General features: G+C 37.4%; 1 long non-coding RNA gene across 1 annotated transcript; it reads left to right on the top strand.

Annotated features, from left to right (window-relative positions):
- The first annotated feature begins 191 nt into the window (after positions 1-191).
- Positions 192-15,580, top strand: LOC127461004 (uncharacterized). The gene is made up of 3 exons (XR_007899951.1): positions 192-229; positions 6,157-6,250; positions 15,556-15,580. It is a non-coding gene; the product is annotated as an uncharacterized LOC127461004 (long non-coding RNA).
- The last annotated feature ends 8,255 nt before the right edge of the window (positions 15,581-23,835 follow it).

Below are 23,835 nucleotides of genomic sequence, written 5' to 3' on the forward strand. Positions count from 1 at the left end.
CCCACTCTACCATATGGTGTCAATCATCCATATAGTGATTTGCCCTACAGCTATTTTCAGACTAGAGGTTGAATGGAATGCTAACTGTACCATCTTGTTAGTCTAGCAATTTTTTTTTTCAGTACTGTTGATCTGCTCCTGTGAAAAATCCACACTGACTCTCAAGGATCAAGTTCAAAAGCAGAACTTCCAAGATCTGCAGTCCATTTCCTCTCCTTTGGAGAGACTGGTAAGCAAAATAAATGGTAAAATGTGGGGTAACATTTTGTTAATTATTTAATGCAGCTTTCAAGAGGAAGTATAGCTCAATATAAATCTGCATGGTCTGTTAAAAGACTTAAGAAGCCTTTTAGGGATTGCCTACAATGCTTTTTGCTGTCTTTCTTGGCAAGTGTCAAACAGGCTTCACAGATTTGCCAGCCTTTGACTCATGTTCATCTTTGATAACTCAATTATATGGACAGGGTGAAGTGACCTTACAACCTGCTCTAATAAAGTCAGAGAGATTGTTGTGGGGAGAAGAAGCACTTGTCTCCATGGGCAAAGTAATGGCTCAGTGGTGTCCAACTGATCTACCATGTAGTCAATACTAGTAATAGCAATGCTACTGATAATTACATGAACTGCTCTATTGTATGGAAGCCCTGAATAAGATCAGGACCCTATTTTATTAGTCATATAAACAGTGAAATAATTTCCTGATAGTTCTATCATCTACCTAAAAAAAGATAGAGTCGGGGTGAGAGACCAAGTCTATTATTCCCCTCTGCTACAACTAGACAAGTGGGATTCAGAGAGATAAAGAAAAGTATCCAAGACTGCACAGGAGTTCTGTGACACTGGACTAAGAACTTTAAATGAGTCCCCTTAAGTCTGAATCATTCCTTAACTCCAAATATGCTCTGTATCCCACAGACAAAGGTAACTGAGAAATGTAATGCAGGTACATCTTAAGAGAGGATTGTTATGGAACAGATGTTAGGAAGCTCTTCTATATTTCTTAGCTATTAGCTAAAGGTTTTTATCTCTACAATTGGGCCAACCCATCTCTGTAGACTTAACAGCACAAAATAATATGGAAAATAAACCTTAGCATTGAGTTCTTGATATATTCTATTTATTTGACATGAGAAAGAGATTTCTACTTTTTCTTTAGCAAATTGTTTAAAAACTGTTTGTACTCTGCACATGGGAGAATGATTTTGCTTTTGGGAAACTACCTATGTCAGTATTTGTGCATTTACAGTTACTAGCCATGCATTAATATGTATTTATTATCCTGACTTCTCCCCTTAAGTATAGAAATATGTTTTGTTAAGAAATTGCTTGGGAGTTTTTATATATGAAGCAACGGGTTCGTTTGGGTTTTTTGGACTTTTTTGTTTGGTTGTTTTTTTTGTTTGTTTTCGTTTTGTTTTGTTTAATTCTGGTAATATTTTTCATTTTTTGAATCTCTCTAAATGTTTCTCTTGCTGTTTGTACCTATGTTTTTGCTGAATAAGCACTTAAGGATAGAAACCCAGAACTGTCTGCCTATCATTGACAGAAAACAAAGCTTCAGGCAACGCAGACATTTCATTGACCCCCAATGACTGCAGGTGCAGAATTACAGTTCTCAACTGAGTACACTGTCAGTGTTTATTTAGGTGCAGTGACTTATTCAGGTGCAGCAATTCAATGACTGATGGTTTTAGTACACCTGAATCTAAAGCACATTTCTTCCTAGCATAATGTAGGTAGAGAAAGACCAGAAAAGTTTAATATGCTACTATTTTGTTTGTATCACTTAAGTTCTACTGACTGGGGATATTGTAAATATTTTTCCAAGTGCAGGGAATTACCTCTGAAGTTCACCATAAAGCAGTTTCTTTCTGGTCTGATTAAGCCTGGGAAAGGTATTATAGAAGAACAAGTTTACAGGATTCAGTTGCACCTCTGATGTATATCGTTGAATTTGGACTTGAGTGAAGCCTCTCTTGATAAGTTCCTATATTTACCTAGGAAAGATCACATCCAGGTTCTCAACTAAATCTTTAAGTAAAAACATTGAGAAGAGACAAAGAGTCAAGGGGACTATGCCCCAGCAGGAGAGAGTGTTAAACAGGGGAACAAAACATTCATAAAACTGAAGGTTCACTTGTGAAGAAATTTTGAAAGGCAGATATGCTTTGTGAGAGTTATTGTGGCTATATTCAATGCCGGTGCACTGTAAGCTTCTATCCTTCCCTTGGATAAATAAATATATATATTTGATGTACCAGTTAGCGCTGGTATTGCAGCCCTAAATAAAAATAAAATTGTTATTAAATAAAATTTAATAACAGTTAAATAAAAATTGTGAAGATGTGTATTCTAGGGAGAAGTTACTGTTCTGTATAATCATCTGTCCTCAGCCTAAGCACATGAGCTGTTGCAATTAATCAAAGACTGCTAGGGAAGTCTAGTGGTGTGTGTTTGGGCTGGAGGTCAGCCTGGATGAACACAGTGACTCCTCCTGACCTTAGAGCCTACGGACTTTTTGCTTAACTCGTTAACAGATTTATTCCCTGGCTCCACATTAATCTATACAGACATCTAATTTAATGTAATGGAAAACAAGTGAATCCAGGATGAAAGAAGAACACAACATTTTCTGGTTTTCTGGATGGAGTACTGTCAGTATAATAGAAATCTTAAATTTTTTTATCTCATAAAAAGCAAGCAGGATTTTGAATTTGTGCTCTTTCCTGTCATGAATAATAAAGGAGTGTACAGGTAGAATCAGGTCTCTTCTTTGTGACGGCAGTGTAATCATGCCATACCCAGAAAAATAAAGATATAAATTGATACTTGTACAACAGAGATGGATACTGATTGTATGAGACCCTCTTTTTTTTTTTTTTTCCAGATAGACAGAGACATCTGCAGTGGTCAGCAAATATGTTGACATTTACACAGTAAATGTTAAAGAGAACTTAGGGTTAGCTTTTTCTCCAATTCTTTTAGCAGGACATTCTCTAGCATTGGACATCCGTACTGTTTCTCTAAAGCGGCTGTAGTTGCCAAACTGAAAACACCTCTCCATTGAAGAGCATACTGTTTTGAGCACCTAAGGAGTGTAGTGGCATGTTGGTGACATCCTGTACACAGCTCATATCCAGAGATGAACACATATCTTTCTATTCCTTTGATTATTAAAACATCAGTACTTTTCCTTTGCTTCAAAGAAAACAAACTTCTGATTTACCTACAGGAAGCTGATTGCCAAAGACAGATGAAATGTTGAGTGAAATTAAAACAACAAAGGAAAGTAAGTTCAAGAAGTTTAAGAAAAGGCTTACTTAAGAAATAATTCTAAATCATTTACTACGGGTTTGTTTGAGATTGTTGAAGTTCTGCTTTTGCAGTAACTTAATTCATACCTTTACTCCAATTCTTCAAATTCCCAGAAACCACACAAGTTGTTAGGATTTTAACTGTGCCATACGGAAGAAAACTGTCTTTCTCAACACACTGTATCTTTAATTACAGGACAGTATTTATTTTCTGCTGCACAGATTTCTTAATTTTGTATTTTGAATATGTGTCCTCTGTAAATATCCAATAGGAAATTAGAATTCTAATCTGTAATGCACTGCTGTAGACACTTATGTATGAATCATTGTCTTGACATTTAAATAAACAAAAGACTAAATTTATGGTCTAAATCAAAGAGAAAATAAATAACGTCTGACAAAGAATTGTTCCTATTTGCAGATGGGAAATGGAGTCAATGAAAGATTAAGCGATTTGGTGTGACAAGAGTCATGTAGGCAACCTGTGGCAGTTGTTGGCATTGGATTGCTGACTCCTGACTGTCAGGAGTTCTCCTTAACAGCAGAACCATCTTTCTTTCCATGATACTTTCTCTCTTCTTAACTCTTTCACGTTTTGCTCTGGTAAGTGGATGTCATAGGGTGGCAGAATGCCTGGTTTATCAAGCATTTTTCATTAAGAACATATATCAGAACTAGAGTGCTTCCAGTACTTTCCCCTTCAATGAAATCTCTTCTACATACTTACCTCACAGCTTTCTATAAGACACAGTTAAGCACCAAACGTCACTCTCATTTCTTCTCTCAACCATTTTGTTAGGCATATGTTTTCCTTTCTGTGGTAACAACACCAGTGTTCAGACTTTGTATTGCTAGGTACATGTTAAGACTGTTAGGAAGAGTTCCTCTGTGCAGCACTGGGTCTTTTTAAAACACAGAGGACAGGTTGCTTTCATGCCAGTACTTAAATGGTATTTGGAGCAATCTTAGTTATTTTTCGTCACAAGAAGAAAGAAGTTGTAAACCCTGCTGTAGAGCTGCTTGATGCATTTTAGGTAGTTACTTTCTTATGAAATGCAATATGCTCCTTGTCTTACAACAAGGCTTGCCTGGTGGAGTCCTACATACAAGACTACCAAATTCTGAACTGTTCAGTCCACTGTCATACAATTATGCCTGCAATAGGAATAGTCTTTGGTGTAAGCACAGTTGCTCAGCACTGTCCCTCCTCAGATGCAATGTGGAAAGATTTTACAGTGAGCAGTGTCAAAGGGTTAGAGAGCAGAGCCCTGTCACTGATGGGAATATTATACCTTAGATCTGTAAGGAAGTTACAGTGATCAGAAAGAGGAACACAATACTAAACAATGTTATCATCAGCACACTGAAGGAATGCTTTTACTTCCTATAAAGTTACAGAGAGGCCTGATCTCAGCCTGTATGCAGTAGTACACAGCACAGATTTGCATTAGCTAAACTTTTTTGACCTTTTGTCTGCAGTAAATGGTGTGCCTCACTGCAGCTAAGAAAGATGGAAATTCTCTTCCAGTCTCCCCAGTTCTTCTGGCAGAGTCAGTGCTATTGCACTGCGCAGGCTGTTTATACTATTATAATATTTAGTTTATACTAGAAGTGTCCAAATAAATCCAACAAGCAAGAGAGAAGATAGCTTCTTTTTTAATGCATTCCCCATTCTAGCACTGGGCTCCTAGCTGCCCTGTACACTACATTATCAAAGTCCAGCCCAAGTGAATGAAGGATGAAATAGACACCCCTGCTGTACTTGCTAGATTTCAGATTCCCAGGGAGCACTGGTATCAGTCTGGACAGTTTGATGTAATCCTACTAATGTAGCTGAAGCTATCTGGGCTCAAAGATTTATTAGTTGTGAATGTTCATTTTTGTTTTTACTGGGTTAGTGCCAGTAAATAAGTCACCAAAACCACTAGCTGAGTGTCATATGATAGGAGAAGGCTGGGATCACAAGTAAGCCTTCTGTCTTTTAACAAAAAAAAAAAAAAGTGCTGAGGTAAGCATTGTCAAACCCAGCTGCATCAACATGATGGTGGGAAGACAAATGAGAGCTTTCACTGCTGGATACAGGGGATAGAGAGCCCACAGCTCTGAAAAACCTCTTCATATCCCAGAAACAGCTGTCATAACTGAAACTGTGAGGGACTGCTTTTTAAACCACGAGCTTTGATAAGGAGAATTCTCTCGCCAATCCTTTCTCTAGACGAACACACTTCTAGCTGCACAGCCTTTCTGGAAGGTGACTAGAGATTTAAATACCTTTAAGGTTTCCATCCCCTTCTTTTTATAACCTCTCCCAAATGCTTATGCTGAGCTCCCAGCTGGCATTTCTGAAGTATCTATCACTATAGTATCTGGCTGCTGAGCCATATGAGCTCAACAATACCATGTAATGTAAAACTTAGATTTTTTTCCTATGGGACACTGAATTTTACAAAGTTAGATCTAACATTTGCCTTGTTATTGCCAACAGTGAATCATTAAAATAGACACAGTAGAAGGGACATGGGGTCATTTTAGAATAAATATTCAGGCAATGACAGCTTTGAAATATTCTGTTGGCTTCTCCTGGTGTGTATTCTGGAAACAGGAGGTCACACGAAGTCAAGGGTGATGAAATGCATGTGCTCCTGGTCTGACCTTCTACAAAGAGGGGAAGGTATGAGCGACACGCAGGGGTCTGAGCTCTGCATGTGCAAGTATGTGTGTGTATGCACGTGTATGCAACATTTGTGTAGGGGAAATAATGGAGTATCATGAGGTGGGGGAGGGAAATGTTTAGTGCTGGTGGTGGAATGAATTCCAGACAGGGACTGCTTTCTCTCCACAGGGCCTGCCAGCTACTCGTGACTGTTGCCTGGGCAATGGCTGGGGAATTATGAGGAATGCTTGGAAACAATATCCTTCTGTTGGGCTCATGGATGGTAAAGAAGGGGGTGGATGGCTTTTCTCTGTTTATTTCTTTTAGGTGGATGGCTTTTCTCTGTTTATTTCTTTTATATTCAGCAAATTAGACAAGCAGGTTGCTGTGGTGACAACACGGAGGAGGTCTCCTGCACACCACACCTGCACCACAAACAAGCAGTCCTGTCAACACAGACTTAAGGAATCCCAAAAGCATCTTTTCACTTTTTTCTGTTTTTTTCCTGTCTTTTTTTTTTCTTTCTTATGGTAAGCGCACAAGTGGAGGGAGAAGGGAAAAAAAGAGAAGGACGTGGAAGAAGAGGGAGGAGGGAGAGATGAAGAGAAGGCCAGTTAATATTCAATCAGCTTAGCTGAGCAGCATTTCTTGTGTGTTGTGAAGTAGGGTGTGCGTAAACAAAATACACCACCTGAGCAAGCTGCCCTTAGGAGAGAGAAAATAAGTTTTATCTAGATTTTACCTATGGAGTGTCCTGCATTTCACGATGTCTCTGATAGAAACCTAAATAAAGTAACTTCGGAAATGTCAGAACACAGGCACAGGATACAGAGATGAGGTTGGGGTATGTAAAGCTAGAAATTGAAATTACTCCTTTCTATCTGGATAGAGCAGACATATTTGTATTCGTGCGTGCACATAAGATTCCACTTCTTAGATGAATCCTTCCTTTAGAGAAAGCTGCAGAGCAGTGTGAAAATTAGCCTTATATGCCCACTTTTTGTTTAAAGAAAGTATGCAATTGGAGGCAGGAGTAAAGAAAAAAAAAAAGAAAACCTTCATAAGCAAGGGGTACTCAAGACAAATGTCTTGGTCTGGAATGCCATGGCATTTCTCCAGCTCCTTTTAATGAAGTAGTCAGCTTCATGTAGAGCCTTACCTCACCTCTCCTGGGCGTCACCTTTCTTCTTCAAGGCTGTCTCTGGTCTCTTGCCCTTGTCCCTTTTCCCTCACTTATCCCTTTACAATCCTTTCCAATAATTTTTCACATTATCTTTTCCCTACATCCAAAATGGCTGTTTGCTACCTACAGCACTATCCAATGTACATAAAAACAAATTACATAAAATTAAAAATGCTTGTATAGAGAACACATAATTGAGTTTTTGTTTCTGCATATGACCAAGTGTGGCTGTTCAGTGAGTGACTTGTTTCCCTGCTTTGCAGGTGTATCTTGTCACTGGAAGGATGAAGGCTCCCACCAACTAAGATGTTTGAAAATAAGAAAAAAATAGTTTGAATTTTCAAGCTGTCTTCAAACAGATAAAGCTAGCAAACACCTGGAACCTGCAGTATAAGCAGTGAAAGAGGAGGGGAAAACAGAGATCTAAAGGGGGAACAGACTTTAAACTGTCTCATTCTTGGGTGCAGCAGGTGTTAGCAGATTTGCCAGCTTGCCAGGGAAAAGAGTATTTTGTTGGTCTCCTTACTGCCCCCCGTCCAGTTGCTTTTTTTTCCATACATAGAGTTTCCTTTATTTAGAGAAGGGTGCAAGAGAGAACTTCCTGCAGGTAACAGTGGTAATGAGCTTACAATTAGAGTTTGGATGACTCAAATATAATGAAATTCATTTGTTCTCATGATCAGTTCCATCTTTGTAAAGAGTTGCACAGTCTATTTGTGAGATGAAGCTAAAAAAGCCAAGCTTCTCTACTCAAATACCAGTAATTTTCGTGGAAGGTTATCCACATATATGGAAGGCAATGGCCTGTTCATGTCCCATATTATTTCCTTGGTTTTGTTTCTTTTTGTGGCGGACTCTTGCTTTTCTTCTGGATAAACTGAATTGCTATGGCATTGTCTATGGCAATGTTTATAGAAAAAGCACTTTGTGGAGAATTAAAAACTACCTTAAATGTAAAATACAGCCTATTGATAATCAGGTTTTTTGGATTCTTAGAGTTCATGTCAGTAACACTTAGAAGAACAACTCTGAAAGAGATTGCACGTGCTCTGTTCCAGCCAAACTCAGCACGCAATACCTCATTTCTTCAGTCGGAAACATGAGGGGCCTCACACAGGGACTTTTTTTACTAGAGGATAACTGAGGGTATTTTAATGTCCTCTATTTTGCTCTGTTGAAGTGACATCCCATGTTGAATTCTATTTTACACAGACAATTCTAACAAAGCCATGTGGGAGTGAGTATATGATCCTGGGTGTGATGGCAAATGTGAACTGACTGTCCAAAAGCTCATACTTTTGGCCTTTCCAGAGCTGGCTAAAGTCAGTGGGAATTTTCCTTTTGTTGTCAGTGGATTTCTGATCAGGCTTTATATATTCAGCTAATAAAGTCAAATGTTTTAGTCTTCTCCCTCTAAACCCAAAACTTCACCTGTAAGGAGTGTATGCAAGAGAAAAATCAATATGCAAACTATGATTACATGCAATTGAAGGTAAAAAATCCAACAGAGATAAAAAAGAAAGGGAAATAAAGGAGAATTCTTGGAGGAATTACCCTTTTTTTCTGCAGCTGGCTGCTGTCTACTGTGTTTACTTCTCCCATTTACAGTTTTCTGAGACTCATCTTGACCTGCCAAATCTACCCTAAAGAAAGCACCCAGAGAACAGTGGCACTCCTGTTGCTGAGGAAACACTGGTATGATCTCTAGCTGTCAGGTCTCCCGGGCATGCAAATGTCTGTAGCATGATCCATCCAGTGCTGGGAACACAAATTGAGAAAGATATGGGGGTTTTATGAGGTGATAGTCATTGGTCAGGTAAGAAAGGAAAAGAAAACCAAGATCTGTAGAATTGGAAGCATTCTCTGGCATAAACAAAGTAGATATTATTCTTAGGATCTTATCAAAAGGGCTAAAAATACCAGGTTCTAAGTCACATTCCAGTTTGATATTTTGTAAGCCTCTAGTCATGTTAAGGGAGTCACTCCAAACTTACAGGAGAGAAACTAGGTGGAAATTACTCCCTGCTTATTTATCAGCAATATATCTTGTTGTCTTTCCTTTCAAAATACTGTAGTTATCATTGTACTCCAACAGTACTTTAACTGTTAAGCAGCAGCAAAGATTGAGACAAGCAAATTTAATTGTGGTAGTGTCAGTCTTTGCTTATATTTCTGCTTCCTTGTGAATCTATGTTTTCCCACATGTCACAGAAGTAGTTTTCCTGTATGTAAGTTTATGATTGTGTATATGTTTTTATATATATATAAAATTTAATTTTTTTTAGGAGGTCTCCTTCAGTGGACAGTACCACACCAGAAAATGTCAGCCACAAACAAGATACCAGAATTCAACTTCTCTGAAGTGTTCAGATGAAAAAGGATTTTAAATAAAGAGTGTCTTTCAACTGCATGTAATAAACACAAAAAAGACAACCTACCTTCAGAGAGAAAAAGTGATTTTGATTAAAGAACACTTGGTCAGTGAGCATTGGTTTGTTTTAGTTACATGAAAAAATGATGGATTGCTTGTTTACAACTGAACTGAGCTGAACTTTCAACTGTCTTTGAAAGTTAAATTTAAAAGAATAGGATTTGAAATGGTCTGTGTCAGACACAGAAATGCAGCTATTCAGAAATCTGCATAAAACACCTATTATAGGGGCATTATCCTGGGATCCCAGCAAGAAAAGGTGATATATTTTTCTTCTAAAATACTTCACGAACTTATATGATGCTAGCATTTTGCATCCTATTGTACTTCCCAGAGGAGGAAAAACCAAAGGGAATGCAAAAGCCCCTGTGAACCCAGCCATGTGCAAAATGAGGTTTTACAGAGCCCATAGGACTCTACTGTACACTGTTTAGTCTGAAAACTTTTTAAAAACCATATAGACACCATGGGTTGTTTTTAAAGGGTCACAGTCATTGATCTGGAAAACTGAAAACATAATTTTTTTTTATATACCTGAACTGGTATATAAGAAGGGAATCTGCGAAGGAGCTACTTAAAGCTGCTTGCCCTGCTTTTCATATCTCTAGGTTTCTTCCCAAGAAGAATAAGAGACTGGAAATGGTCTGATCTCTTCATAAGTGGACCCAGCTCTCTGTGTGGAGAGGAGTGCAGTTGGTGGATGCACTGCACCACACTAGTGGCAGTTTGAAGAAGACTCTATGGTCTAGTTTGCTTTTCTAGTTTACAGCACAAGTGCAAAAGCAGGTCTAAGTGGAAGAGGAAAAGAAACATACAGTAAAGCTCAGATCAGGGATGCATCTGGAGCCCCAGGCAGCTGGAGTTGCTATGAATTCCCTGCAAATAGTGTAGGAAAGGAATGTGGGTTCTCATTATGCCCTCCCCATGTGTGGCCATTACATCTAGCATGCAGGGTTCTTCAGAGTCTCAGAGATGAAAACCAAAATTCTGCAGCTGGCTGACATCTTCCTTGACTGCATGTTAAAATGCAGAGATCTGTTTCTATGGCTCCCTTTAGACCAAGTTGTTCTGGAGTTATAAATTGCTTCAAGGCTCTTCAAGATGAAGGACTATGCAAATGTGGGGCAGTTATCAATGTAGACGGAATGCACATGCAAATTAAATACCATAAGTGTGTTTGGAATTAAATCAACGTGTTTTTGCTTGAAAATTTGGCATGTGATTAATCAACATGTTCTGAATGACTGCAAATACTGGTGGTGCGTATTGCCAAGCTATCTGAGCAATTCAGTGCCCATGTAAGGTACCCAACTAGGTCCCTGTAAAGGAAACCCACTATTATATGAATATTCTCATGAGACTTCTTAAAAACACAGTTTTAAAAATGAACGTTGCAGAAATCATCGTTCTACTTTTAAGCCTGTTCTGAAGTATAACCTCCTCTGGGCTGAGATCTGCCAGGTGTTAAGCAGTGCCCAGTTAACCCTGCCTTCCATTTTAGGAGAAGTGAATAACAGAACACATAAATTCAAACCATAGAGGTTTTTAGATGAAATATTGCAAGCTATGTTGTACTTTGATTAAAAAAAAATGAAAGAAACCCTGATTCTATAGATTTTCACTGAAATGTAGATAACACTTCAGGGTTAAATAACTTCACTGAGCATCAAAAAACTGTTAAATATTCTATCTTGATTAAACATTTCATTCCTTGTGAAAATTTTGTTTTCTAAGCGATGTTTAATTTTACAAAATATAGTGGTGTTAAATACCTGGCTTTAGGTTTTAGTAATGTCTTAGCTTGATATGGTTTTTCTAAGAGATCATTTGAGTCTTTATTGCCTTTTCCAAATATTTTTAGCTTTTACCTGCATGAAAGCAAGTGGTTTTTAGCATTGACAAATTAAGATTAATTTTGCATATAATGATTCCTTTAAATGCTACTCTTCTTGCACACTGTCTTTCAGCTACAAATTGTTATTATCTAGTAATGCTAACTGTTATTACAGGTTCTCTCTCTTCCAAAGCATTTTGAGAACTCAGTGTTACTCTGGAAACTGCTCTGGCTCAAGCTCCTCTGTCTTTTTCTTCAACCAAATGTAACACTTGAGGATTAAAGACTCAACATGTCTCCCAAATTTTTCATTACATTCAAACCCATGGCAATAAATTGGATTTATAATTTTTGTATTTTAACTGAAGTTGAATAAATGGGAAGCCCTGGATAAATGCTTCACCCAACACAGCAATAGTTTCAGTAACAACGTTAAGATTATTCATTTGAAAGAATTTTTAAGGTCTTTCAAAATTTTTGCCAATAATTTGTACATATATATGTATATTAATATGTATATGCCTGATTTTTGTTTTCATGTGAAATTATTCTTTATGTCCCGTACATAAAATATGAGACCAAAATCAGGATAATATATAATAACATTCCATTGCCAGGGCATTTTTCTGTGGATTGTGCCTGTGTTGTCTCTATATTTTATTGGTAAATTTGTATTTCTTTATATTTTTTTCCACTTTTTAGCCTACCATAGCCTTGACTGACTGCTTCCTCCTTTTTGACTTTTCAAATCTAGGGAATTCTGCCAGGAAAATTCTGCTTAGTTTCATTAAGGTTAACTGACATTAACAAAAGTTATGTGTTCTACTACCCAAGATGATTTTACCTTCAGCTGTACTCTGCTTTACTACAGTAATAGCATCTAGATTGCTCACTAAATAGGAAAGATCATATTTTCAGGCATACAGTTACTACAGCTATTTTGGACTGGGATTTAGATGTCACTGATTGTACAGGCAGTAATTTTAGGGAGAACATTTCAGTGCATAATGCTGTATCTCTAATTAAAAAAAAGGAAAGAAAGGAAAAAGGAAAAGAAAAAGGAAAAGGAAAAGAAAAAGGAAAAGGAAAAGAAAAAGAAAAAGAAAAAGAAAAAGAAAAAGGAAAAGGAAAAGGAAAAGGAAAAGGAAAAGGAAAAGGAAAAGAAAAAGAAAAAGAAAAAGAAAAAGAAAAAGAAAAAGAAAAAGAAAAAGAAAAAGAAAAAGAAAAAGAAAAAGAAAAAGAAAAAGAAAAAGAAAAAGAAAAAGAAAAAGAAAAAGAAAAGAAAAGAAAAGAAAAGAAAAGAAAAGAAAAGAAAAGAAAAGAAAAGAAAAGAAAAGAAAAGAAAAGAAAAGAAAAGAAAAGAAAAGAAAAGAAAAGAAAAGAAAAGAAAAGAAAAGAAAAGAAAAGAAAAGAAAAGAAAAGAAAAGAAAAGAAAAGAAAAGAAAAGAAAAGAAAAGGAAAGGAAAGGAAAGGAAAGGAAAGGAAAGGAAAGGAAAGGAAAGGAAAGGAAAGGAAAGGAAAGGAAAGGAAAGAAAAGAAAAGAAAAGAAAAGAAAAGAAAAGAAAAGAAAAGAAAAGAAAAGAAAAGAAAAGAAAAGAAAAGAAAAGAAAAGAAAAGAAAAGAAAAGAAAAGAAAAGAAAAGAAAAGAAAAGAAAAGAAAAGAAAAGAAAAGAAAAGAAAAGAAAAGAAAAGAAAAGAAAAGAAAAGAAAAGAAAAGAAAAGAAAAGAAAAGAAAAGAAAAGAAAAGAAAAGAAAAGAAAAGAAAAGAAAAGAAAAGAAAGCACAGATGCAGCTAAACTGCTGCAGTTTGTTATTGTGATTGTATAAACATTCAGGTCTGTAAGCATGTCCTGTACTGCTTGAAAGGTGTATTACTGTTAGAATTGTTACTGAAGAGCTTGATTTCTTGACCTCACCAGAAGTATTCCAGATAGATCTGAATTTAGCTGTGGGCTTTACAGGCCAATGGACCATTCCTGCACTGTGAGATCAGAAGTAGTCAGCAGTGTAAACCCTACTGCAGATGTGGTCAGAAGAGATCAAAATAGTGTGAGTTTGGAAAATGTGGCCCACATAGGGTTTGTAGAAATTCATTTCTGGTCATCTGTTCACAGAGGTTCAGAGGTCTGTCGTTTCCACTCAATATTTGAAGCTGTTCTGAGATAGAAGAAAGACAACATTTCTAAATAATATTAGTCAATTCTTTTTAGGTTTTCGGTGATGCCTCTGAGTTTGCATGAAACTCTATCTGGGGTTTATCTAGGACACCAAACATGTGATCAACTCCTTTTGATACAATGCCAAACTTGAGCCAAGCCCATATTTTGTTATGAAATCTACTCCTATTTTTCAGAGTCAGCAAGACAACTATCTGCTTCATCTATTTTACAAAATAAACTTTTCAAAACCAGGAGTATGTCATGCTTGTGCTACACTTTTCTATGTCAGCTACATCTCTGAAACACATGCAAGGGAAAATGTTGCTAGAGCCCTACCGCTCCATCTTATTTGGTTAAAGGATCATATGATCCTACATACCAACATTTGTAGTTTGGTATGTTTTCTGCCTCCTTTGTGCAAGTCACCTTGTAATCTTTGCATTAATGGACTGTGCATTTGGGTTTAAATTCAAAGCTTCATGCAGAAACGTACTTAATTATCTCACTCTACCTCTCTGTTCTTGTGGCCTAAGTGCTGGGCCAAAAATCAAGTTATTGGAGGTTGTTCTGCAGTAGGGAGCCAGATATCTTTCTTGTCTACAAAAAAGATAGATGCATTTTTCCCCCCACCGGATATAAAGACATCAAGCAGAAGGTAGATGTTTACTCACACCTTGAAACCTTTTTCACCTCATAATAAAAGCCATTTAAACTTGCTCTTTTTTCTATTCCCTGATGGTCAGGCTTCATATACACACCAAGGACCATGTTTGTTTCAGCTGCAAATATATTTAAGAATGCTCAGCGGATTCTTTGCCTGCAAGTTGGCTGTTTTGTTCACGGACCTTCATCATGATACTGTAACCCAACCCCTCTTATTACCTTCTAGCTGAATGACTGATTTTTACATAAAATGGGGAGAAAATCTCTTAAACTATTGCAGTGGGCATGTGAACATTAGCATCCAGGGTTAAAACATAGAAAGATGCATGTGTCAAGTCCAGTATATCTGGTTTGTAGACTTCAGTCTTAGAGTCACAATTTCTCAGACATGAGTGGGGATAAAATACGTGTTGCAGAGTTGCTTTACTCTTCCTTTGACTGATAATGTGGCTCTTCTTCACCCACATTGTATTTTTTCAAGCTTTCTCATAGTTTAATAAAGAAATAATAATCTGGATGAGTAGAACAGGCTACTGCTCACACTGCTGCTAACTACCTGAGCTATTTATTTTCTCCCCAGCCTCCTGTCCAACACTGCTTTTATTCCTCATGGTTTTACTGTAACTATTCTGCAACACACTTTTTATTCACTCAAAAAGTTAGGGTACATTGCTCTTGCAAACTTCTTTTCAGAAGGACTTGGTGAAAGTCAATACAAATCTTTTGATAAACTGGAATAGGCTCAGGTCTTACTGAAGGAGAATATGAGATCAAAGGGTCCGTAAGCTTCTGATTCCTCTTCCATGCAAAAATGTTGCTGCAGTGAAATTTAATTTGTCAACCTATTCATGCTAAGAGCACTGAGACAACTCTTTCCCACCTAGAACCATCTGCAGAAAGAGTATGGAGTACAAGGAGAACCTTCAGTAGTTCAGACTATGAAAATCAGATTTCTTATCTCCCCAAATGACCTAGAAAGAACTTTCAGACAACACACATTAAAGATAAGCTTTAGATTTCCAAAGAAAATATACTGTGGAATTGTCGCACATCTGTGGCACTTTCTCACTCTCTGCTGGTCATGTAGTGAATTCAAAAATGTCCTATTGGGGCCAATTTTTTATCCTACCATACATAGAATTCTGAACTCAGTCTAATGAATATCATGTTGTTAATAGCTCTGAATTTACAGTGAGGTACTGGAGATCCAACTGAACTGTGATCTCTAAGGCAGCATGGAAAGAGTCTGCTTATGTCGAATACTTAAGCTACTTGCCACCTTCTTTGTCTTCATTTTCTTCTATATTTCTTTTTCCAGGGGATCATTATGGACTTGGAAAAGCAGAAGAGGAAAGATACAAAGGCAACAAAATAACTACAAGGTCTAGCAGCTTAGCTATCCCACCATCTGTTTAAAAGGACAAAACTAAAATAAAACAAAACTTGTGGTTCAACAGCTATGTCTGCAAAGAAGAAACAGTGCTATAGTTGAAATTCTATGCAACACTTTTTGGATCAAAATATGACAACAACAGATAGCAGTGACCACATTTAATGGATGCTCAAACAGCTAGGGCATGACTCAGACTCCTTACTGTTGTGTGGAACTGAAACCTCAGAGCGGGGAAGCAAGAGGGAAAGAAACCTTGTGTTAAGCTGGCATGCACCAGTGAATAAATGGCTGGCATTTGCAAAGCTGCATTGCAGGGGAGCTTTTAACAGGTTACTGCTGCCAGCTGATGTCTCTTTAAGCATCACTGCCAAGAAGCCAAAACTGGAAGCAGGTGCAGGGTCAGAGGAACTGAATGTGGAAAGAGAGAGAAAAAGAGAAAGAACAGAACTTCTCTTGTTAAAATTCTCTTGCTTTCATTAAAACCTAAACAAAGCTTTACTTTAAATTTGAATAATAAATTTTTGTGTGATAGACTCTTGCCTATCCAGTTTGACAATCCTCTTACATTTATACACTGAGCTGAAAGATTTTGTTGAGCTTTTTTTTTCCTGCTGTAAAGCTTTGGATTGACTGAGAGAATGCTGTATACTGATTATAGCAGCTTTCTTTTCGAGATTGAGAGCATCAGCTTCTTAATGCCCCTTGTTCCACCCCCCAAGCTAACTGTTTTTTACACACTCCCACCCCCATTAGTCCAGGGCCTGGGAAAAGAGCTGTTTCCCCAGGTCAAGTCTCCATTTTCACTGTGCCATGTCACTAGTTCAGGATCTTAGTACACTGCTGTCTGATAAGATGCACAGCAGGAAACATTAGCTGCTGAGTATTTACATTCTTAAATACACTAAAGCAATTGGCTACTGATGATTTTGTGAAATGTCTTGAAATGTCTTTTGTTCTTTTTCTGAAGATCAGTTATAAAAATCAGGGAAAGACAGGTATAGGCTGCACAGTGGGGTTCTGGTAAGTTCTGCAAGAAACTTTACAAGAGGTCTTGGCTGCCTCTGGGATACCTCAAAGGGGAAATAAATTCCCAAATAGTAAAGAACACAAGGCCAAAAGAAAAAATGTCTTTTAATGATGGTAAACTCACAAAACCTTGAAATGCACATGGCAGAAGGTGCGAAGCTTGTCTTAAATTCTTCGCTAAGAACCTTGACTTTTAATCCTTTAGTAGTTGCTGTTCCCACATCAGATATTAGATGAAAAGTTGTGCCACTTTCCAGCCAGAGCTCTGAATTTAGGGGTCTTTATTGTTTTCTACCCTTTAAGGAATTCCTACTACTGTCAGCTAAAAGATTTTGCTTTCTGTTTTGTTTTTTCTTTTGAGTAAAGGCAATAGCTAAAGCCACACTTGGGAGAGTTAAAAAAAAAACCAAACCAACAAGTATGAGAACTTCTGTGTGCCTTATATTTTAAAATCATTCACTTCCCAGGTTCTAAATACTGTGATTTTGAAGCACAAACTGTGTTTTAAAGCAGATGGTATTTTATTTTTTGTTTGTTTGTTTTTGTTTTTTTCTCAGAAGAGATCATTGAAACTAATTTGAGGACTGTCTAGCTGTTTAGAAGCAGCACAGTCTTGACAATGTCTTGGTTTTCCAGTTATACAGACTGTGTATTCTGAAGGAAAATAATTCCACTTCTTCAGTTTATATTATTAAAACACTTTTGCATTTTTACTGACAGTGAATTTTATTCTCTTTAACTTTTACTTAATATGCAACTGCTTCTTACTCTCCTTTTTCAAAATGTTCAGGAAATTAAGAACTGAGACACAGATGTGTCTATATTCCCATCTGTCACTCATCTTTATAATGGCATCTTGTTTGGAGAGTGCTTTAAAGTGGCAATATTCCTCTGGCTCACCAGGAAACTTGCAGTCTGCCTCAGGATAAAAAGTGTACAGAACACAGTGTGGTGCAAAAGAGACTTTACAAATCTACAACAAACTCAAGCATTCATTGCTCAGTAAGAGTGAGCAGTCCTTCAATTAATGAAATTTATTTTCAAAATACCTAACCTAAGCTTTCAAGCTGTTTCCTCCAACTCTTCCAACCTGGGGAGAGATTGTCTTATTCTCACAAAAGCTGAAATTCTCAAAATAATGATTCTTGTAGCTAGAGCTTTTTAGAAAGACACCAAAATGTTTGGATAAGAATAGAATGGAAGTCTCTGATCCCTTCAAAAAGGGGGAATAAACATAAATAAATCTATTGTGTTCTCTGTGAGACACCATTACACATGAGACTGGCCCCATATGTTAGAGCATTGAGGCTTTCTTAACACACAGAACTGGCATGACTGAGTAGAGAACTGTTGGTCGAAGTAAAGAGAAATGGGCAAATGCACACGCAGTGAAAACTAGGACAGGTAACCTGGGAAGAATATAGAGGTGAAGCTTGGTTGGGTAGGGATGGGGTGAGGAAAGGCAGGACAATGCTGGAACCGAACCTGGCAAGTGAATAGCAGAAAAGCATTTTACAGGTCTGTTAACCAGAAAAGGAATGTCAAAGAAGGTGTACCCCTTCAGATAAACAACCTTGCTAAACTGGTAACAATAGATGAGAAGGTGGCTGAGGTATCAAAAAACTTTTTTGCTTCAGTCTTAAAAGACAAACTCTCCACACCTCTTGAGTGGATGAACAGCAGGATGAGAACTGGAGGAGCAAAATCTTTGGTGTATTTTTCAGAACAATTCAGAGCAAAGGACAAATGTCAACCTGTTGGAGTGAGTGTAGAGGAAGGCCATCAAGTTGATTAAATGGCAGGAGCACCTCTCCTGTGAGGAAAGGCTAGGAGAGTTGGAATTGTTCAGCTTGGCAAAGAGAAGGTGATTGAATTGTGGCCTTCCACTAACAGAAGAGACCTACAAGAAGGATGGAAATGGACTTTTTACAAGGGCACGTAGTGACAGGACAAGGTGGAATGGCTTCAAACTTAGACAGAGTAAGTATAGATTAGATATTAAGACAAAAATATTTATTGTGATGGTGGTGAGGCACTGGGATTGGTGACCTAGAGAAGCTGTGGCTGTTCCATCCCTGAAGGTGTTCAAAGATCAGGCTGGATGGACCTCTGAGAAACCTGGTCTAGTGGAAGGTGTCCCTCTCCACTGCAGGGGGGATTGGAACTAGATGATATTTAAGATCCACTTCAACCCAAACCATTCTATGATTCTATGACTTTCTCAAGCCCTACAGATTTAGCTTTAGATTTGCATGGGTAGTTTTGACAGGAAAACAATTCTCATTAGGAACCAAACTGAAGTTGGTTCCAAGTGCAAGTCCCATGTCTTTTCACGTGGAACATAAGTCAGGCTATAACATGAGAACAGAAGTCTTTGAACAAGCTTCCAGGAAGTGCCCTAGATGAAGTTGTTCGGAGTCTATGAGATTTGGAGGGAGCACAAAAGCAGTGATATGCATTCATGTCTGTTCCAAAGTGTGGTGAGAAGTAAATGTGACAGACTTCTCGCCATGCTGTTCGTGTAGATGATGTAGTCTCTGTGTAGATGATGGATATGAGGTCCAGAGGAATCAAACAGTCATCTCTTTCTGTTTTTGATTTTATCCTTGAACTGACATCCTCCTATTTTTTAAGTTTTTTTAGGAGCATTTACATTGATTTGAAGATAAGCTATATTTTAAAGGATTACCAGAAAAATGGAACATTGTACCTTTAAGCACTTAATCTCTGCTAAACACTGCTATAACTTCTCTGGTTTTATTTCTGCAGCACTCAGGAAAACATTTTAAACTCTAAGCACTTTGTAGTTCTTGTGCATGATTAAAGTTTAAAACAATGAGTGTTTTAAGAAAAAAAAATATATATTTGTGTATAGATAGATAGGTATACACACAAAGACATGCCTACAGTCTAACAAAAACACAATAGCTCATTTATAAAGTCACAAAACTGCTAATGGGGTATATTTTCTATAAACTGAACTAGCTTCTAGCTATAAATATATATAAAATATACAGCCAAGGCCTATTAAATGAAACCATAGATGAAGTGAACTTATGTCATCAGTCTTTGAATTTTTTAAATTTTGAACACTATCCAAAAATTATAATCCACTTTTTGAAATACTATATCAGTGGAGAAGGAGAAATGATCTCCCCATTACAAACTTATAGCCTCAAACATTCACATCCTGCTGTAAATACATCACATACTGTATCATGTTGCTTATTGAAAAAGTACTTTTTTTCTTTTAATTTGTTGACTCTTTAGCTGAAGATTAGTGTTTGGCAAAGTAGGGGCTCTAATTGTTCCTTTCCATTTTACTTTGTAGGAAATAATGTTCTCTCTATTTTATATTTCCATATTCATGATGATCTGAATTGTTCAAATAATGAAATTCAATGCACCTTGTGGAACATATGACTGTGTATATGTTTGTGGTTGCTTAGCCTCTGAACTACACTACTTTTATTTAGTGTATTTTTACAGTTTGTGATCTTTATATTTATAATACATTATTTGGATAGGCCCTAAGTACTGCGAGGCTACAAGCATAAAAATAACAAACAAAATACACAGTGAAAGGTCAGGCTATCTTGAATATGACAACAACAATATTAAATAACTCAGCATAAGAAAAAACCTTTCTTGCTAGCAACAAGGGTGTTCGTTTCTGGACATACTGTGTTGGTAGAGTTTCAGTAAAGAAACACTTAGCACCTTCAGGGTGGGATCCTCAAGCATATGGGGCCCAATTTCTACAATAAAACACAATATTAGATCATTATTAGTTTCTGCCTCATTTTTAATACATGAAATCAAAGCCTTATTTTCGAGATTTTCTTGCTTTATATTCTGGTAAATTGCAACAGGACTATTCCTCCATAGCATAAAAATGAGTCCATTTCCATGAACAACGCAGTTGTTTCGTTTTCCATTTCAACAATTTTTTCAGAAAGTATTTTTTTTTTTGGTTGGAATTTCTTCTATGTGGAAAAGTATTTATTCACTATTGATTTTGGCATGAAAGAAAAGATTCATGACTATCCTCATTAGTAGACTTCCATGTTATAGTACATTTCCTTACATTCATGACCAATGAAAATGTCCTGATTCTGTACACTTTAGGCAGCACCATCTCTCTGATTTAGTAGTTGTATATCCTCTCACTGTTATTTGTGTTGCTTTTCTAATATTAAAATTTAGTATTTCTTTCTCAGAGCCTGTGACATTACATCAGCACCTGGTAATTGTCACATTTGACATTGTTACAAGAAGTGGATATTTTCACATATAAGAAAATGAGAAGTCTGGTAGCAAAATGAAAGAACCCAACAGAACATAAAAATTGCAAGGCCAGAATCCCTGCAACCCAAGATAGACATAATAGTAGTTGTGGTTTCAACAGAGGTGAAGTCAAAATGAAGAAAATAATACTACTGCAGATTTTTGCATTAATTGGGGTGACAACTGAAATTAAAAGTTTTTTATAACTCTTCACTCTACATAAATAAAACATGAAGGGTAATGTGCATTAACACTGCATACATTTGCCTTGGTATTTGGAGGTGATTCTGCTCTCAGACATGGATGGCTTTTGTCATTTTTTTACTTGTACGTGTTGCAAGAAAGAGGAGTGAAAAGGAGATACCTGAAGAGAAATATTTGTTCCTGTTCAAACACACTTTCTGTGCTATAAACTTTTGAAGAAAGTCTCAGGCAGGCCACAATTCTATCAAGTTAGCTACTAGACCTCTATCCCAAAGTCAATTCTATCATTTGGAGCACATTTTTTTGGCCCTAAATACTGTACTGTTCTGTTTTCCCTTCACATCTTCCTTCTTTCTTTGCAAGCCACATGTATCCAAATTTGCTCATTTTTTGGCAACACAACTGTGTGTTTCAGCTTATTGTACAGCTTCTTTTTCCAAAATTGTGGACACAGTAAATAAGTATTTTCAGCTATGCCATGAATGCATTTTTTCTGTCTGCTTTCTGAATAGAGAAAAAAAATCCCCAAAACTTCTATGTACAGAAGACAGAATATCAGGAGCAATTATAAAAATAACTGTATCATTATTTGTAGGTAATGTACTGTTGCAGAGGACACATATTCTAGAGATGGCCTCTGTGGAGAGTTCTTAAAACGAAGGTACCGCCTAACTCCCACCTGCTGCTTAATGAGACTTAGAATTATCAGTAGGCTTTGAGTGCAACCACTTTACAGAGGGAAATCTTTTTTGACTGTACAAGAAAAAAAAAAGCTGAAATATTTTATTGCCTTACATATTAATGCTAAGACCATATGTTTACTATTTTGATAGCAAAAAGAGGCCTAGGCCCCAACTTTAACCCACTTTTTTTACCCATATTAGTCAGTGATTTGACTGCCTAGATCATTTTTGTTGTTCACTGGAGAGCTCCTGTTTAATTCTTCTTCTCACTAGTTGTAATCTGAACAGTTGTTTCTCAGAGTCTTCAAATTATTTAGAAATTTTAGAGGGGTATTTTGGCCCACAAATAGAACATACATAACTGCAAACTCTGTTACGTCAACAATTCAACACCTTTTTTTTTTATTTGAGTAGAACAAAAAACGGTCTAAACCCATCCTTTTTTCTTATTTGGGAGAAAGAATTGCCTACCTCAAAGACAAAAAACCCAAAACATACACTGCACTATGTACTTATTTTGCTAAGTGTTAATTATAATTTATAAATTACAGCTGAGTCAGAAACCAGTATTTCAGATAAGGTTCCAGTCTTCCCTCAGAGTCTTGGAGGTTTTCAATTTTGGTGTTTTTAATGAAGAAGGAGAACAAACTTACAAAGTACATTTCATCAGTAAATCAGATTTTTTATGAAGGAGTAATGGTCCTAGTTTTATGGATGAGAAAAGAAGAAAAAGTGTCACTCATATCAGTTCTGGGACAGCAACTCTGATCGACTGAGTATCAGAAGTAACCACCTGTCCTTACTGAGAAGTGAAACTCCTCAAGTTTAGCTGTTTGGTTTGGATAAACCCCTCAAACTACGAATACTAGTCTAAATATAACGGATCTGTATGCTGCTCTCTGCTGATCTTCCCGGAGCGGGGTTCGGTCTCGCTGTCCCCTTGTGCAGGGGAGAGAAAAACCAAACCTCTCGGTGTGTCCTGTGGCAGAAAGAGGGGTTATTCTTAAAAACCACACGGTTTATACGGGTTGGGGGGGAGGGCAGAAAGGAGAGCTGTGATTGGGTCGAGGTACAGGGGAAGGGGAGTGGCTTGAGAGCCCACTGACCAATGGGAGATACGGGATGATTGTGTCCAGTAGCCAAGGAGGATTTGGGGAGAGGCGGGCACAGCAAAATCTGCGATTGAGGGGAGGGGAGACAGCATGGCTGCGAGTGGGGGGGCCACGTGGACCAGGGAAAATACATAACTCAGGGAAAAACTGTTACAATAAAAACACAAGGAGTTGTTTTCTCTGCTTTGATTGATCCTGGGAAGCCGCCGCTGCGGTGAGTCTGCTTCTAAAGCTGTTCTTTCCAGCTTTCATAATCCTGTGGTTCTCCCACAATTCCTCAGTTTTTATTTATTAATGAAACGTAAACTTGCACAGCATTGTGTATTACAAGACCCTGGAAACATTTGGCTATGCACAGAAGAACACAGAGAAGGATTGCTAGTACGAGCAAGCCTAAGAGTAGAAATAACAGAAATTTCTTCAGGGGCTGTGAGAGTCCCTTCAAGGAGAGCCAGCTAAACATGTCATCCCAACTAACCTCGTCAGACCTTAGGATTTGTTGTATGAGGAAACAGAGTTCATTTATATGGGAATGAACAGATTGAGAGTGGTTGAAGAAATTTAAGCAGCATAGCCCCTCAAATTCATTGCAGCCATGTCCATTAACTAGCAGTAGGAAATCAATGGCTGCTCTATTCTGTAAGGTGGTTTTTTTAATCTGCTGGGAATCTAGTAGTAGGTCCTCTAGTGCTGCACTCATCGCATTTGCCTCCTTGGCTAACCAACATCCCATTTTCGTGAGCAGATCTAAGGCATGTGTTGTGCCAATGGCTGGAATTATTATGCCTCCCCAGAGATTCTTACTGTGGGACCAAAAGTGGAGGTCAGAATCGCAATTTTCAGTGAATTGTTGTAAATTCTGAGATTTGAAAAGGGGATGTTGCTTAACCAGG

This window comes from Manacus candei, unplaced genomic scaffold (assembly GCF_025592945.1).
Source record: "Manacus candei isolate 608988 ecotype Guabito, Panama unplaced genomic scaffold, ASM2559294v1 h1tg000093l, whole genome shotgun sequence".
NCBI lineage: Eukaryota > Metazoa > Chordata > Aves > Passeriformes > Pipridae > Manacus > Manacus candei.